The following is a 15,299-nucleotide window of genomic DNA, read 5'->3' on the forward strand; positions in this document are numbered from 1 at the left end:
CTCCAGCTTTTGAAGCAGATTGATTTTCTGTGCTCTCAATAGGCATGTAAAATGGCACCATTTGTTACATTATTCAAGATGTTTAGCTGAGCAGCATTTTACTAATGTCCAACTTATGCTGGCACTGATTATTGGTTGTTTTTAGTAAGAGTCAGAGTCCAGAAGGCAAATCATGAACAGCTGCATGAGTTTAAACTAGTATCACAAAATGTAACATAAAGTTACTTAGCCTGGTGTGGCAATGCAAGCTACACAGAGTGAGCTCAGCATATGACTTCACATACTCCGTTTTAAACATTAGTGCCGGATTACACAGAACTCCACAGAATGAATTAACTCCCCTGTGTTTATCTCAAATAAAGTGTACATAAATGCCAAGACATCAGACTCATTAATTATTCTTGCTAGTATCTGTCTGGTATTTTTAAAAGAGGAAACAAAAGCACAAGATACACAGATCAAAATCACGGGGAAAGCAGAACACTTTACTAATCAATTATTCCGTCAATTTGATTGGGAGGAGTCCCTGGAAAGTCTAGGGAAGTGCATAACTGCCACAGCTTGTGTTCCCACATAACAGCATATCCCATTGGCAAATAGAAAAATGCCAAAAATATACTATTAATTAAAATTGGGACATTGGTTTCTGCTCTGTTTTCAAGAAGACAGGTTTACAGGTGAGACATGAATCTAATCCTGTTCTTGCTAGTTAAAAGACTTTAAATAAACTGTTTAGTTCATATCTCATTGTCTGAAGAGCATCATAACAGTGAAACGTATCTTGGAGAGACACAGCACACAAAATGATAGTCACGGGGCAACTGTGCAAAAGCCCTCACTCTGAGGGATCCTTCATGAAAGAAGTGGAATTCCACAAAAGATGAAGCAGAGTAAATTGTTGGGTACCTTGTTCAGCTCAGCAACTGCAGAAATATGGAACAGAAGCAAGAGTCAGGAAAGGGGACATGCAGCAGCTGTGAGGGAATCGGGAAAAGCTCAACCAAAGAAACTTCGGAGCAGACAGGCACCATGGCCAAGGTAAGTCAGAAGGCAGAGTCCCAACAGGCAGGCCAAGCAGGCCTGAAGGAACACAGCATTGATGGAGGGACTGCAAGAGGAAAGCAGTGTTCTGTAGCATGAAAARAAGCATTTACAGGAGCCCCTCTTTCAGTGGCTGAAAAAAAAATGATATGGTATCATGGAGCAACTCCTATGAAGGAAAAAAAAAAAGGTGGCCTTTAGAGCTTCTGAAACTACATTATGCAGGCAAATGAACCTTATCATCCTTTCTGTGAACAAGTCACAGCATCAGGCCTGTAGMGCTCAGAGCACAGAGATTGCAAATGGCATTAGAATCAGCAGGGGTAAAAAGTGAGTTTTATGCCATTTCTACTATCTTACTGGAATCCTTTCATGGATATTTCATTATGCAGAAACTTAATTTGATAAGAAAGGTAACATAATTATCTGTGTCCTAGTTCTTCACTATACTGAAATGTTTGTCTTACATTATTCCCAATGCATCACTGGATTTCCACTATATATAACAAYGAATCTTGAATTATGTTTAAAGACCACTGATCAGAACACATTASCACTGTAAGAGGAATACATTATAGAGTTTTAAAAGTGTTTTAAGAGTTTTAATGAAATAGGCTTTCATTCTTATCTTGTCTTTTCTTCTAATTTAAGAAGATCCTCCTGAAAAGGTTTTTTTTATAAATATAGAATTAGTTTACAGACTTCATCAGAATAATTCAATCAATCGTACTGGTTTCTGCCCTACAGCAGTTAACATACTTTTTTCAAACCATTAGACTAAAAATACATGCTTTCAACTACAAATCTACCTTTACTTAGGCAGTTTCACAAAGTACGAAGCTAGGGACACCTGGCCTTAGCTGAGTTAGAGCACTGGCACAGGTTGCCCAGAGAGGTTGTGGAGTCTCCTTCTCTGGAGATATTCAAGGCCCGCCYGGATGCAACCCTGTCTAATATGCTCTAGGTGACCCTACTGAGCAGGGAAGTTGGACTGGATGATCTCCAGAGGTCCCTTCCATCCTTACTGATTCTATGATTCTATGAGTTGAGCTCTTYGCAGAACTAAGCCCTACAAAGCAGTAGTTCACAATGCATAGGAGGTGTCAGAGTAGCATAACTCTCTGAGTGAGCTTGCAGACGATATCTCACACGGCATGCTGCCAAGGAGCTGCAAGGAGCAGAGAACAAACACAGATGGGAGGAAATGGATGCAGTGATGAAGGAACTACACCGAGAAAGCTCTGGCTGCTGGAGAAGGACAACAGTTAGCAAGAGCAGAAGGAGCCCTGGACCTACAGAGCCCAGCCACGGAGGTCACAGCAGAAGAGCCTCTGAAGCTCCCAACAATACCTCTGACCTGTTGTCCATGCCATCCTCCTCCCTTAGCCAGAGTTGCACTAGTGCAGCTCTGCCAGACATCTGTGTCCCTGAGCCACCTCTTTCAGCTGCTTTCTCTACTCCCATCTGCTTCCCGGTGGCCTCTCCACACACACATACTTCTCATATATTCTGGTGGTGCTGGCCTTTTCCTTCTCCTTCCATCCCAGTTTTCAATCTGGGTAGTGGGAAGGAGGAAGCACATGAAAAAAAATCTAAAGTTGCTAAACAAGCTCTAATCTTAAACCCTATTAGGATGAAAAACATTAATAAGCTTCATAATAGGCATAAAAACATGACAGATCCTCCCCGCAGAATCATTCAGTCATTCCAAAGAACACCCATGGAATAGCCACTGTTTTCCCAGGCACTGGTTTAGGAACATTTTCTTATTCGGGAGAGCACTGATGACATGCCTRCACTTCTGTGTGCTTTCAGAACACAGTGTTTTTGAAAGACGAAGTCTACTGTCTTGAAAATATTCATTTACAACCGCTGKTTTTTTTCCATTGGTTTCTTAGGTGAGCCTTAGGTCACAGAACCTTCTCTCTTGCCCTCTCACCTAACAACAGAGTGATAATAGTTATCTGCATCACTTCACAGCAGTGTCATGAGGATTCATTAACACTTACAAGTACTGTGAAGATGAGAAGCCCTAAACCATAAAGACATTAAGGTACATCAATGCAATAGGCTTTGCATGCACACTTAGCACTGCGGTAAATATCTCTCCCCTTCCACTACCCCATATTAGCATTTCTAAAACATTTCTAAATCTGCCCTGTGCAACAAATTCGCCGAAGTTGATCCTTGTATACATCTAAGAGACTGGAAAAAGCACTCAGATGAATGAAGTTAACAATGCAGATCTTCTGCACAGTGAAAATTGGAGAAGATACATGTACTGACAAAATCACTAAAGAAGCAGTGCCACAGCAGAAAATGTGTTTATGAAATCAAAATGGGCTCTAGAAGCAAGTCACAAATTAACAGAGCCTGGGCATTATTTAGCTTGAGAAAAACATTATTTTCTTCTCAATTCATGCAATGCCATACTTCTCTGTGATTTAGTGATTTGTGTCTCACATTCCTRAATTATATTCTGTCTAAATTTAGTTGTCATTGAGAACAGTAAACCCAGTCTGAACACCTGAGCATTTCTTGCAGGCAGGCTATTCTGGAGGTGGTGGTTCAACACACTGGAACCAGCAATTAAAAACTGCCTGTAGCAAGCTTGGCTTTGCTAAGAGTCATGATGACTGTGCTTGGTTCAGCAGACAGCTCTTCTTTCTCCCTGCTTTGCTGCCCTGCATATGGAGACCTAGCCCCACACACTACCTATTTCTGGCCCTCAGGCTGGAAATAGTAGCTATTCGGTTCACCACCCTGTGCAGGTACAGGCAGTCATGTTCTCCTCTGTCCCTTTGGTGTTGCCATTTGACAGTGATCCACATTCTCACTTAAATTCATTAGGGAACCACACTTAGGAAACTAAAGAAGCTGGCATAGACCCCAACAAACTCAACTGACCAGCTCCCAAGGATTGGCACAATGACAAGAGGCCCTGCTATCCTAACCAGACTGGCAAGGTGCAAACTTGAAGTGCTTGACCAACCATGAACATCAGGATCTCCTCTGGCTCCACCTGCTGCTTACAGATGAGGCACAAGTGTCCCTTGTAAATGCCAATAACATGTACTATTCTTAAAGAGGTGCTGTTAAGGGACCTTCCGTGCCCAGTCTGTCAAAGATCTTGCTTACCCTGTTTACCATTTCCTGAGACAGCAGTTTTAAAAGTGTATCCTGTCCTTAGAGGCCATAGCAAAAGAATGACAGAGCTGATCAGTAATTCAAAGTCAAATGGTGCTGAAATATGTTTGGAAGTTCACTGCAGGACAGTACTGCTACAAGCCCACTTGTATGTCAGTGTGACAGGTGTGTTGCAGCTGCATACAGAGAAGGCTCAGTGCAGCTGTGAGCAGGCCTGGTGCTCACAACCATCTCGACACCATGTAGCGGCAGGTAGGCAAGAAAAACAGAAAGAGTGACTTGTGCACTCTTTTCCTTCACTGCTGTATAGCAGGGCTAAGAAGAAGGGAGACTGTGCAGCAGTGAGGATTTCCAAAGCTTTTAGGAACTAGCAAAGAGAACCCTTCTACTTAWAAATCTGAATTTGTTTAGTTTGCAAATGGCAAAATTTGACAGTTTGCCACATAAGACTTGCTATAATTTCTCTGATTCTAGGAAGGTATACGCACGCCTTTAACGAAAACATTCTGTCACCACCTGTCAGGAATAAATTCAAGCAAAGAAAACAAGACAATATTGAACCAGAACACAGAATCTTGCAAAACACCAGAGCTGATTCATCCCTTCCCATCCCCTCCACTCTACTCCAGGCACCATGTCAAGAATAGATTTATTTAACCTGCCCAGGGATTTACATTAGATTACTATCCGCTGCTAGTGATTCCAAATTTCTTTATTCTCCCTGCACCTGTCTGTAGGAGACATACTGAATAAAAGTAACTATCTTTTTACTAAATTATTCCAAATTTCTGTTGTCTAGCAGAAGCAGTACTAAAAACAAAAGATTTGACCACTTACCCTCACTCCTAATCCATGCTGTTAAGAAATAAATCTGTATTTTTCTCCCAATATGTGTGAATTATAAGAGTATTATGTTCTCCCTAAGAGTATGTACCTAYACATTCTTGCTTGCTAAAGATGCAGTCCTACTTTTTAATATCTGAAAGCAGTAGTCTAAAAAAGTCACCTGTTGTAAATTAAGCTAAAAAAACTCTCTTGGATTACATATTAAAAAGAGGAGCAATAGCTGAATGACTGTCAGGAAAATGTTGTAGCTATCACTCAAAGCTGGAGACATTTCATTTTTTGTACTGTCAATTCATTCTACATATTTTCCATAATGATGGAAGTAGGGTTATAGCCTACAAAACTCTCCTGCTACACTTCATTTCTCCCCAATAATAAAAAAGATCAAACATTATTACTGTTATACGACACTTACCACCCTGCTGAAAGACCTTGTTCTTCTTCCCTTCCCTCATCAGGGTAGTCTCTGAGCTCAGCTGTGAAAAGTTTTCCAGTTCAGAGCACTTTGTGAAGCGCAAAAACCCTAGTTTGTCTGCATCAGTAGACGAACTGGCATCAGTGAATGGTAGTTAAGGTAGAACTCCCTCAAAAGTTTTCTTTGTGTTGCAAAGCAGCTAGACCGAACAACTCGAACAACTCGGTCTACCTGAGCTTTCCCATACACCAAACAATTATCTCCGAGGACTGCCCGCTCAGGTGGTAACCAAATGGCAGGGAGATCAGGCTGGAAGCGAAAGAAAAAAAGTATCAGAGATTGGACACAGCTGCAAGATCAGACATGACTATAACTCTGCTGAGAGTTAATGCAAACAGCAAAAACCTCAGAAAAACTGCCCTGGTTCTTTCTCCATTAAAGGTCATATGGGAATCAATCTGCTGTGAAGGTACCCCAAATCTGTACAACCAGCCCTGTTTCAACAAAGTAAAATAAAAYCGCCCTCAAATCTAGCTTTCAGGAAGAACAGATAAAGTGAGTCTAAACTGAATCTGAATTGTAAAACGTAGAGGCAAGAATCTCTCTTCAGGCTTGCTTTATACATTAAAGAGCACAAAAAAAGGACAAATTTTCCCCTTTATTTCTGAGCAAGTCAATACATATGATATATCCTTTTGCAATAGGCCAGTACCAAATGGCTGCCASTAGGGGATATTTTCTTTAAATGGTTAATGGAGTCTTAATTAATTGTGTTACCTGGAAATACTATCTTGCCGAAAAGCAAGATAATTAAAAGATAATTAAAATGTGTTATAAAGCGTGTTTATTCATCTGTCCAGAAATCAGCAGAGAAGGATAAAAAGAAAAAGATGACTGAAGAAAACAACAGCTGACAGAATAGCTTTCAGTGCATCTGAAAAGGATAGAGAACTACTGGGAGATTTGCAAAGTCACTTACTGGTACAGAAAATTGCATGCTAGCAAGTGTCCATGTTGACAAAAATAAAAAAAGAATAGCTGTACATTTCAAGAAAGGAGAGTGTCTGACTCAAATTAGCAAGCATTACTGTCGCAAGCACTATACTGCTGTTGGGAAAAAATGTTTTATTTTCCCCTTCTGGAAAAGATTTTGACTTCTTATTAAGAATAAAAAGTTTCAAATCATCTTTCAACTAGAGGTTAGTTTTTCAGGGAAAAATTAGTATTTTCTGAAGAAATATATATTTTCTGTAGTTTTTTAATATCAAAATCCTATTTTCTATTAGAAACAGCTTGGACAGAAATAATTTGGGCCAGTGAAATCTTTCGTTTTAAAACAGCTTGTGGCACTCAAGGTCAGGCTCTACTACATTAAATACAATAGCTTACAATCAATTGTTCAGAGGCTGGAATCTAGTGACCAAAGAGTTTGTGCCTTCATTTTATAGGTCCTGAATCCACATGAGATCAAGCACAGATATCATAGTAGGGCAGCAAAGGTGAGCCCTAGTTATTTTTCACATTATATCTGGAGAATATCAAAGATGTCTGGAAGTCTTTCTTAGTCTTCAAATGTTCCCACACCTACAATGTGCACGAAATAGTTCATAGCAAAAAAAAAGATCAAACAAACTTGCCTAAAAATCACACATTGGGTCAACAGCCCAGAGACCCATTTAACCAATCCCAATCCCAATCCCAATCCACAGAGCCACGTGCACTATTTTGGGGGGAACGGGGAGGCAATCATTATGCCAAGGACCTCAGCTTTGTACCACGTCTCCTTTAAAGACAGAAGTTGCACGCTCAGAGGGCCATTAAAGGGGGCATAGAACAGAAAAGTTCACTGGTTTCCAACAGAAAAAGTGTTAGGAAAAGGTTTACAGTGATTAAGAATTAACAATATATTCTGCTGGTCTGAAAAGTTTGAGCTGTCTGGCCTAGAAGCCTTAACACAAAGCAGCCAAGACAATACATCTGTCAGTTGGATATTATAACTTAAGGAGACTGTGGTTGTCATCAAACTACATGGAATCTAATACCAGACGATCTGGTTGTTCTTCAAACGTTCCAGGAAATGTGCAAGTTTGCTCATCAGTAGCTGCCTTAGCTGGAAGTGTGTGTGTGTGTGTGTGTGTCTGTGTGTCTGTGTGTCTGTGTGTGTGTGTGTGTGTGTGTGTGTGTGTGTGTGTGTGTGTTGGGGGGGGAGGTTACTGCTTGGGAGAAGCACTGGGCGACCTTCCCTTCATGCCAGGAGGCACTTCTTCCCAGAGGAAACAGGCCGCCTTGGAAACAAGGAACACAACCCTCCAGTGCCAATTTTTAAATGTCCTTTTGCTGTGTGTTCAAGAGGCAGACTGAAGGAATCCATTTTTTGCACTAATTGCTAATGATTGTAGGAAGGACTGACAGGATAAAATAGCGACACATGGATTACTTACCAGGAGTTCATCTTAGGGTGATCCTATTAACTCTATTTATTTGGCCACTCAATCCAGTACAGCTACATGCTCTGACAATGGAAACAAAAAAATCTTACGAAATTGTAGTTTTACCACGGGGCAGACTTGGACACAATTCTTATTAAAGGATTGCCCCCTTTCCACACAAAAATAGAAAGGTCAACCAACACACCTGTCCTCTTTTTTAATTTCTGTTTAGAGACTTTTTTCTATACTTATTTTYGAAAGTTTAGACTTTATTGGATTCAGATTAAGACAACACTCTAGTAGTGAGGAACATAAGAGAAAAAGATTAACTGCCCTTTTTTGTGTTCCATGTGCTAACTTCCGCTTTGTCCCAAGCTCAGAACTAAGGGCACTGTGGCAGGGCTCTCAGATGCTCACCTGCCAAGTTTCATCCACCTCTACATTTGTTGCTGTGCAAAAATTATAAGCAAATACTCAAAATAGCTCTGAGTATTTTGCAAATACTTTGCATTGGTCCAGAAATGTCAGCTCTGGGTCACTGATCCCATGCTCCAAGCAGAGGTAGCACCACAACACAGAACTCAAGGGATCTAGCAGCAGTGGTGACCTTGTGCTGAGCACGACTTGGGCAGCAGGAGTGCAGGGCACTGTGCAGGCCAGTGGAGTACGAGCTCAGTGACAGCCGAGTGGAAGGGAAATCTGTGGAAATGAGATATGCAGCAGCGGGAAGCTGTGTAGGGCAGTAAGGATAAGTATATCTAGAAGATAACAGAAAACAAACCGTCCTTAAAAACTTCAGTTTCTTTACCCTTGAAGTGCTTCGTAAAGGAGTTTAAGACTCATGGACAGAGGAAAAAAACATACAGAAGAACTAATTATTTGCGTCCAAGGGCAATATTCCTTGGCCTTTCCAGCTCACATACATGAGGATAGGGAAATATTGGTTCTGGCACAGGCAGCCTGTATAGAAACTTGCAATCACCCATTCTGACCTGCCATTCCCCTGAACAGGAGTCAGTGCCAGGCCACTAGAACAAGAAATCGCTTACAAAAAATCCTACTGTTTTTAGTTCAATGAAGCTAAGGTACATAAGAGATCTTAATCTTCCTCTATTTGTTTTCCCACTGCTACAGTCCTAAATTATGCACACATCCTCTGAGACAACTTAGACTTATAAAGCATTTCTCAGTTGATCTGCTTAATCAGTAGTATGGCTCCAGTAGGCCCAATATCTCACAAGCAATCTCAGCAGAAAACAAGGCTCAGTTTTGTGATGATGGACGATACAGAACATACTGGCTCACACTAAATCCTTGCCAGGATTTGGCTGAAACAGCGGCCAATAGCTGATGCCTAGGAAAGACTGTAGCAACAGAATTATCCTGTAATGATACTCCCCAGAATACTTTCCAGCTGCTAGTGATCTGCAGGTCAAGAACTTTCTGAGGCAGCAGTGTTAATTTAGTATTCCGTGGCCTTTGAAGTATTCTTTGTCTATTTCGTTTCTGATTCAAATATAAACTCAAATCCTCCACAACACTCAATGGTAAGGAGTTTTACAGCTAAATTAGGAGTTTATCATTCTATTTTGAACCTCCTGCCTGACAGTTTCATTTGATGCCCCCAGTTCTACTGAAAGAGACAGTGAACAATCATTTCCTAATCATTCGCTCTCCATGCCATTTACTGCTTGCTCTCCTCTCTACCTGCCAACAGAAGTGTCAACTAGAAATATGCCTAGTGAAAAGACAGTCAAAAGCACTTTAATAGCTTAAATACCATTTTCAAAAGTGAACTCAGGGACTTACATATGTAAACCTTACAGACTTTCACCTCAGTTTTGGCTCTGTGCTGCCTAACTATAAAGAACTTTCTTCTAATATCTTAAGAAAATAATTTTTAAGGCATACATTCCAAATAGATGGTAGATATATTTGAGATGGCTCATCAACATGAACTTATACCACAATGATACTTCCAGTTTAAGATCTCTGAAACTGCAGAAATACTAGCCTTTTAAACACCCAAGTTTACATTGCAGAGCAGACTGAGTTACGTTCCCGTCATCTATTGCCAGTCAGCAACACCCACCACCATAAAACTTGAAGTCTCAGTCTTGGTCCCCTTTATTCTGTTCCTATCGTTTCAAGGCCTTTTAAGCGCTGGGAAATTTTTGACCCATGTCCGTATTTCATCGTATATGTGCAGAGGTGTGCAGAGGTGGCTCCAGTCAGTTGAGTCACAGAGATAAAGCAGCAGAGGCAGTAATGGGAAAACTGAATTCTTCAGCAAACAGGAGCAGTTGAAGTAAAGGTAGCAAATCCCCTTATCTTTAGTCATTCCAGACCAACACWGATGTCCTATCAAAATCCTCACTCACTCTTCATGTAATCTGCTAGGCACTTAAAATCCTACAGGCACTTACATTTTCACCAGCAGAAATGCTAAAATCCACTTAAACCCTCATAGCCTGCTCAGTAATCCCTTCAGCAGAGATCACAGATTGCCTGTTTGTCCTACTTTTCCTAGTCGTTGGAAGACAACAGACTCATATTGCTCAGAGCAAGAACTTGCTCAGTGCTCCCATATCCCAAGGTGGCTTGTTTCTTACTAAGTTAAACTGCTTGCCATTAGCTCTGCTATATCTAATGCTTAACTAAGTTCATCTGCTGTCATGGATTGAACTGGAAACATATTTTCTGTTCCCTGTGGGCCACCAAAATAGTAGTCTTCAAAACAGCAGAATACTCAGCCCTGATGTATAGTCCTTGACTGACAACTCTACATATTATTTGAAGATGAGCTCTGAGCATCTGAAAACAACAGCAAATTGTTCCACTATGTACAGTTTTGTGCAACAAGTTGTAAAGAACAGACAACAGCAACTTGGTTAAAAATAAAACTTTCATTTTGCTCAAACATCTAGTGATCAACATTTATAACAAGATATAACACTGATCTGTACCTGTTAAGGTATTCGTGTCCCTCCTAACTGTGTCCAATTGCCTTATGAATTCAACAGAATATCACCAACCAAGCTATTCCCTTTCCCTTCTTCATATGTACCTACAAAAGTAGCTACTGATTATTGAGAATCAGAGACAAAAATACCTAACAGCATTAAATGGGATACAATAAAAATCGAAGAAAGACACAATTTCATCTTTATTACCAAACTTAGGTTTTCAGTATATTCCTCTATATTATTTTATTCATTTTCTTGATCCTAAATGCTAATTGCTTGTTGATGAGTTTGGTTTCCACTGATTTCCAAGTGTTGCTACATCTCGCCTGAAAAAATAGCTCCAGTAGATTTGCCATGTGAATTGGGCTTTTGCTTTACCCAGTGGAAATGAGTAAGATACACAGCACTGATGTTCAAAATGAGAACAAAAGCAGCCAATGGGAATTTAAATCTAATATGTACCCCCATGATCTGGTGGAAGAATGYCCAAGCTGAATAAATTAGCTCCTAATACAGTAAATTAATACAGGTAGGTCATCTGGCTAAAGAAGCTGAAAAAGTACAAAGAGATAAGAACGCTGAGGTTTGGGGAATTGGGTTTCCATTAGCTGCCTGGAAATTTAGTCTCTCTTTTTCTCTCTCTCTAAATTCTATTATCTCCTTCTTACATTTTCCAATAGACAGCTTATCTCTTAATGAGAATGCCAGTCTATTTTATTTGAATAGGGGGAAGGTTTGTAGAAACAAGAAAAAAACCTTGGGGATTTTCTTCCTGCTTATATTCATACAGGGATGCTAATAGGAAGCTCAGGAAAAAGTTAACAGTGCATAGGAGAAAAAGGATCAGGTATTTCAGCTGCAATGAAATCAAGCCGACCTACCTCAGCTGACAGTAACTGTGAATGTGGCTGCAGCACTTAGATACTGTACAATCGTGTTCTTTGGAAAGTGTGTTTGTATAACCCAGAAAATATTTGGAAATGCCTATGTCATCTTTAACTATTTTGATGAGCTTGGGGAGGGAGGAAAAGCAGAGTTGTACGGTGGCTGCGAAATTCTCTACATACTGGCCTTATGTTTCCAGAGTCTGAGGAGGGGGTAGGTATACRGAAAGGATAGAGGGGAGCACATGCCCCAAAAAGATGAGATTCCTGCAAAGCATCTCGAATAAAACACTAGAAGTATGAAATCTCGACCTCACTAATACTACAGAGAAAGCAATCCTGTCAAGGAGCATACGTTAGGCATAGGCAGCTGGAGGTAGCAGAAGGTCAGAGGCAGCAGGCAGAGCTCTAAACTGCTCCCTAGCAGGAGTGCAGAGTAAGAGCAGCTTCAGCCAGGCTCCAGGGTCAAGAGAAACCATTGAAAACAGCCCATCAGAAGTGTTGTGCTACTGCCCATCCATCCCCATGGTGTTCTCTCTTCCTCCTCACATAGCTTGCCACCACATACAGCACCCTCGCTTTGGCTGAGCTGCTCTCCTTCACAGACTATAGCAGAGACCCAAGGAGCACAATGAGGGTCACCTAACTAAACTGTACCTCTGTGCTGGTGAGCGAAAGAGCAGGGGAGGATACCTGGAGCATCATCACTGTGTCACTTTTGCGAGAGGCCAGCATCTGTGTACCACTCCTGGGTTCAGGTAAGCACTACCCGAAGGTTTACCCTACAGTGGTTACTGAAGCACAGGGAGCAGGCAGGCTTCTCCCAGAAATCAGACCAGCTGGTGAACGAATGGCTCAGTAAAGGGAAGGGTCACTCCCTTACTGACACCTCAATAGTAGCTCCATCAAGACTCTAAAATTTCACTGACTCCACCCTTCCTTCTGGGGTCATTTTCTCCATGTAAGAGCCCCAAACAGAAGGGCAAAGATATATTTTGTTTCCTCTCTAGCAACAAACCCCAGGTTTTTACTATGCTTTTGAGACATTCTGAAACAACTTCCCTACATACTGTTCACTTATGAGCACAGACAGAGCTCTGAAACTTGATCCAAAGGGAAGGTATAGGTTTAACATTGATTAATTGATGAATATTAAACCCAGTGCAAGCATTTCAGCTCTGTATCTCAGTGGCCCAATTCATGCCAGCTTAACTCATTTTTTAARGTAATCAATAAAACATCAACTGCCTTTAGGGACAGCAAAGTCAGGGAGGTTCCAAATGTTAGTCTCCCTTTCATTACCACAAAATCACGCAGCAGGACAAACAATAGGAAAGCAGGGGTTTCTCCTAGTTTATCTTTCCTCCTGACAGATGTAAGAGCAAAAAAGGAATGCTAAGAGACAAATGATGGAAGCTCCTCCAGAACTGCAGAGGAGAAACAGGAGCAGATAAGGCAGTGAGCACTGAGGTTTCACACTCCAGCCTAGAGAGCTATGGCATAAAATTGATTTTATTTGTTAGCTCCCAGTACAACTACTGTTTTACCATAGCATGCTAAGCACCTGATGCACCAACTCATGAGGAAGCTTCTCCACATACATGCCTAAACAGCATCTTGGCACTTTTAATCAAAAGTAAGACCTGCAAGTGAATTTTTCTTCCTTTTATAACTAGGTACCTTTTCCTAAATGGAGATTCTATCTCTTAGAAGGTTCTTCATGTAGCGTTCATTAGCCGTGAGATGTTCCTTAAGAATTGGGAATTATTATCATTACCATTTCAGGTTAAAGGTAGCTCAGTTTAACTTCTGTTTGTACCACTCTCCTTCTTTTTGCACTGTAAAGGAATCTAGTGCAAGTGGCTAGAACTGGCACAGGGGTCACCCTGTAATGGGCCGTGAGCTTAAYACCCATGGCAGAACAGGTTGCCGGTGGAGCTTAGAGCAGTCCTCATGCTCAGATTCAATCCTTGCACAGCCTCAGAAATAGGGATGAGAAAAAGGTGTGGACATCTTGTATCCACAGTCCCCAAGATCAGTTTGGCCTTCAAGGAGCCCTTACTTTCAAATTTTGACCATCCCTGCAGCCTTTGTCCCAGTAAGCAAAGAAGCATATGAAGGCTMATGGAAGAAGGCAAAAATCAGATTAAACATTTCTTCCACGTTAGTCACCAGGCCAGAACAGAAATAATCAGCTTGCTCTTACTCAGTCTGTCCAAACCATATAACAACTACATAACAATTAGCACTTAACAGAATAAAACATTGGTCTGGGATTACCTATAAAAAGAGATTAGTAATGTTGGTTTTTAGCAGTCTGGCTAAGTGGAGRGTTCTTCTTCCAAACAAAGGGAAGATACCCTCAATCATCTTGTTTGTTCTGCATTGGTCAGGCGCTGCCAAACTCAGTGCAGCCATCGAAATGCAGATCAGCATAGTGGGAAGTGCTGAAAACAACACCAGGCTCTCACCATCTCAGGTACCACACAGAAAAGCGAGAGATTTCACACGCATTTTTTTAACGATTTTGGGRGGATGGCTTGCTACTCCAGAGTTCTGAGCTGCTGCAACAATCCTGAGCTAATGGGTCTAGATGTGTAACAACAAAATTTGCAAAAAATAACACAAAACAAGAGCAAGACAAGAACAAAAGCAGGACAAGAAGACTGAACAGTTACGTGAGTCATTCCTTTGATAACGCTCCTTCTACACTGTCAGTTTCCCGTTACAGCCAGTTTTCATCAATGATGAAAACCACTCCAGGTCCACCTAGAAATCCTACACTTAAGAAGAGAATTATGTTAGGAATTGTAAGGTTTGCATGCACATATTACACTGGGAAAAAGATTCCTACGGACTTTAACATCCTTCGGATCTGGCTCCAAAGTAGAGCTGGGGTAGTCACCCTCCTCTCAGCTCATTCCTTCAGGTTATTTTTCTATCGCTTCTAGCAGCTCCTCCACTAGTCACAAGTCTTGCATTCACCTGCACGTCACATAAACAGCATTGCTGCCTAGTGTAAAAATGATGAGCGGTTCGATGTGTCCCTAAACACGATTTCACAGCCCGAGAACAACGTGCTGCGGCGCAAGGCACAGCCGAGGCAGGCAGCAGCGCCACAGGCTGCCAGCCCCTTACAGATGGCCGATTCCCGGCGCGGCAGCTCGCTCCGCCGAGCCCCTTCCAGCGGCTCCGGGCACTTCGCACTCACCCTCCGCCGCCGGGACGAGCCTCCTCCCTCGCTGTCAGGTTCAGAGCCGCCGCGGGCGCCTGCGGGGAGCCCTGCCGCTACCCGGACATGTGCTGCGCGGCGGCACCGCCGGCTGGAGCACCGGCATCCATGGCAACTCCAGCCGAAAAGCAGCCACCCTCTTCCCGCCGGCTCCGGCGGCAGACGGGAAAGTTTGCCTGCCTTCGCGCCGCGGCCTCCCTGCCACCGCCCGGCAGCGCGCCGCAGCCGCGCTCCCCGCGGCCCCGGCTGAGCCCCACCATGGACAGCGCCGAGCGCCGCCCCCCACCGCCCCCCGCCGCCGGGCGACCGTTAACGGCCCAACCGCCCCCCGCCGCCGCC

General features: G+C 42.3%; 1 protein-coding gene across 1 annotated transcript in view; it reads right to left on the reverse strand.

The window, feature by feature from the left end:
• The window catches only part of TMCC3 (transmembrane and coiled-coil domain family 3), a 143,937-nt gene extending 128,919 nt beyond the window's left edge, over positions 1 to 15,018 (reverse strand). Inside the window, exon 1 of the mRNA XM_085321223.1 lies at positions 14,940 to 15,018. The gene's annotated coding sequence lies outside the window, so the exon portion shown is untranslated. The remainder of the gene's footprint in view (positions 1 to 14,939) is intronic.
• Positions 15,019 to 15,299: the final 281 nt, after the last annotated feature.

This window comes from Rhea americana, unplaced genomic scaffold (assembly GCF_003343005.1).
Source record: "Rhea americana isolate MKP2758 unplaced genomic scaffold, rheAme1 scaffold_69, whole genome shotgun sequence".
Classification (NCBI taxonomy): Eukaryota; Metazoa; Chordata; class Aves; order Rheiformes; family Rheidae; genus Rhea; species Rhea americana.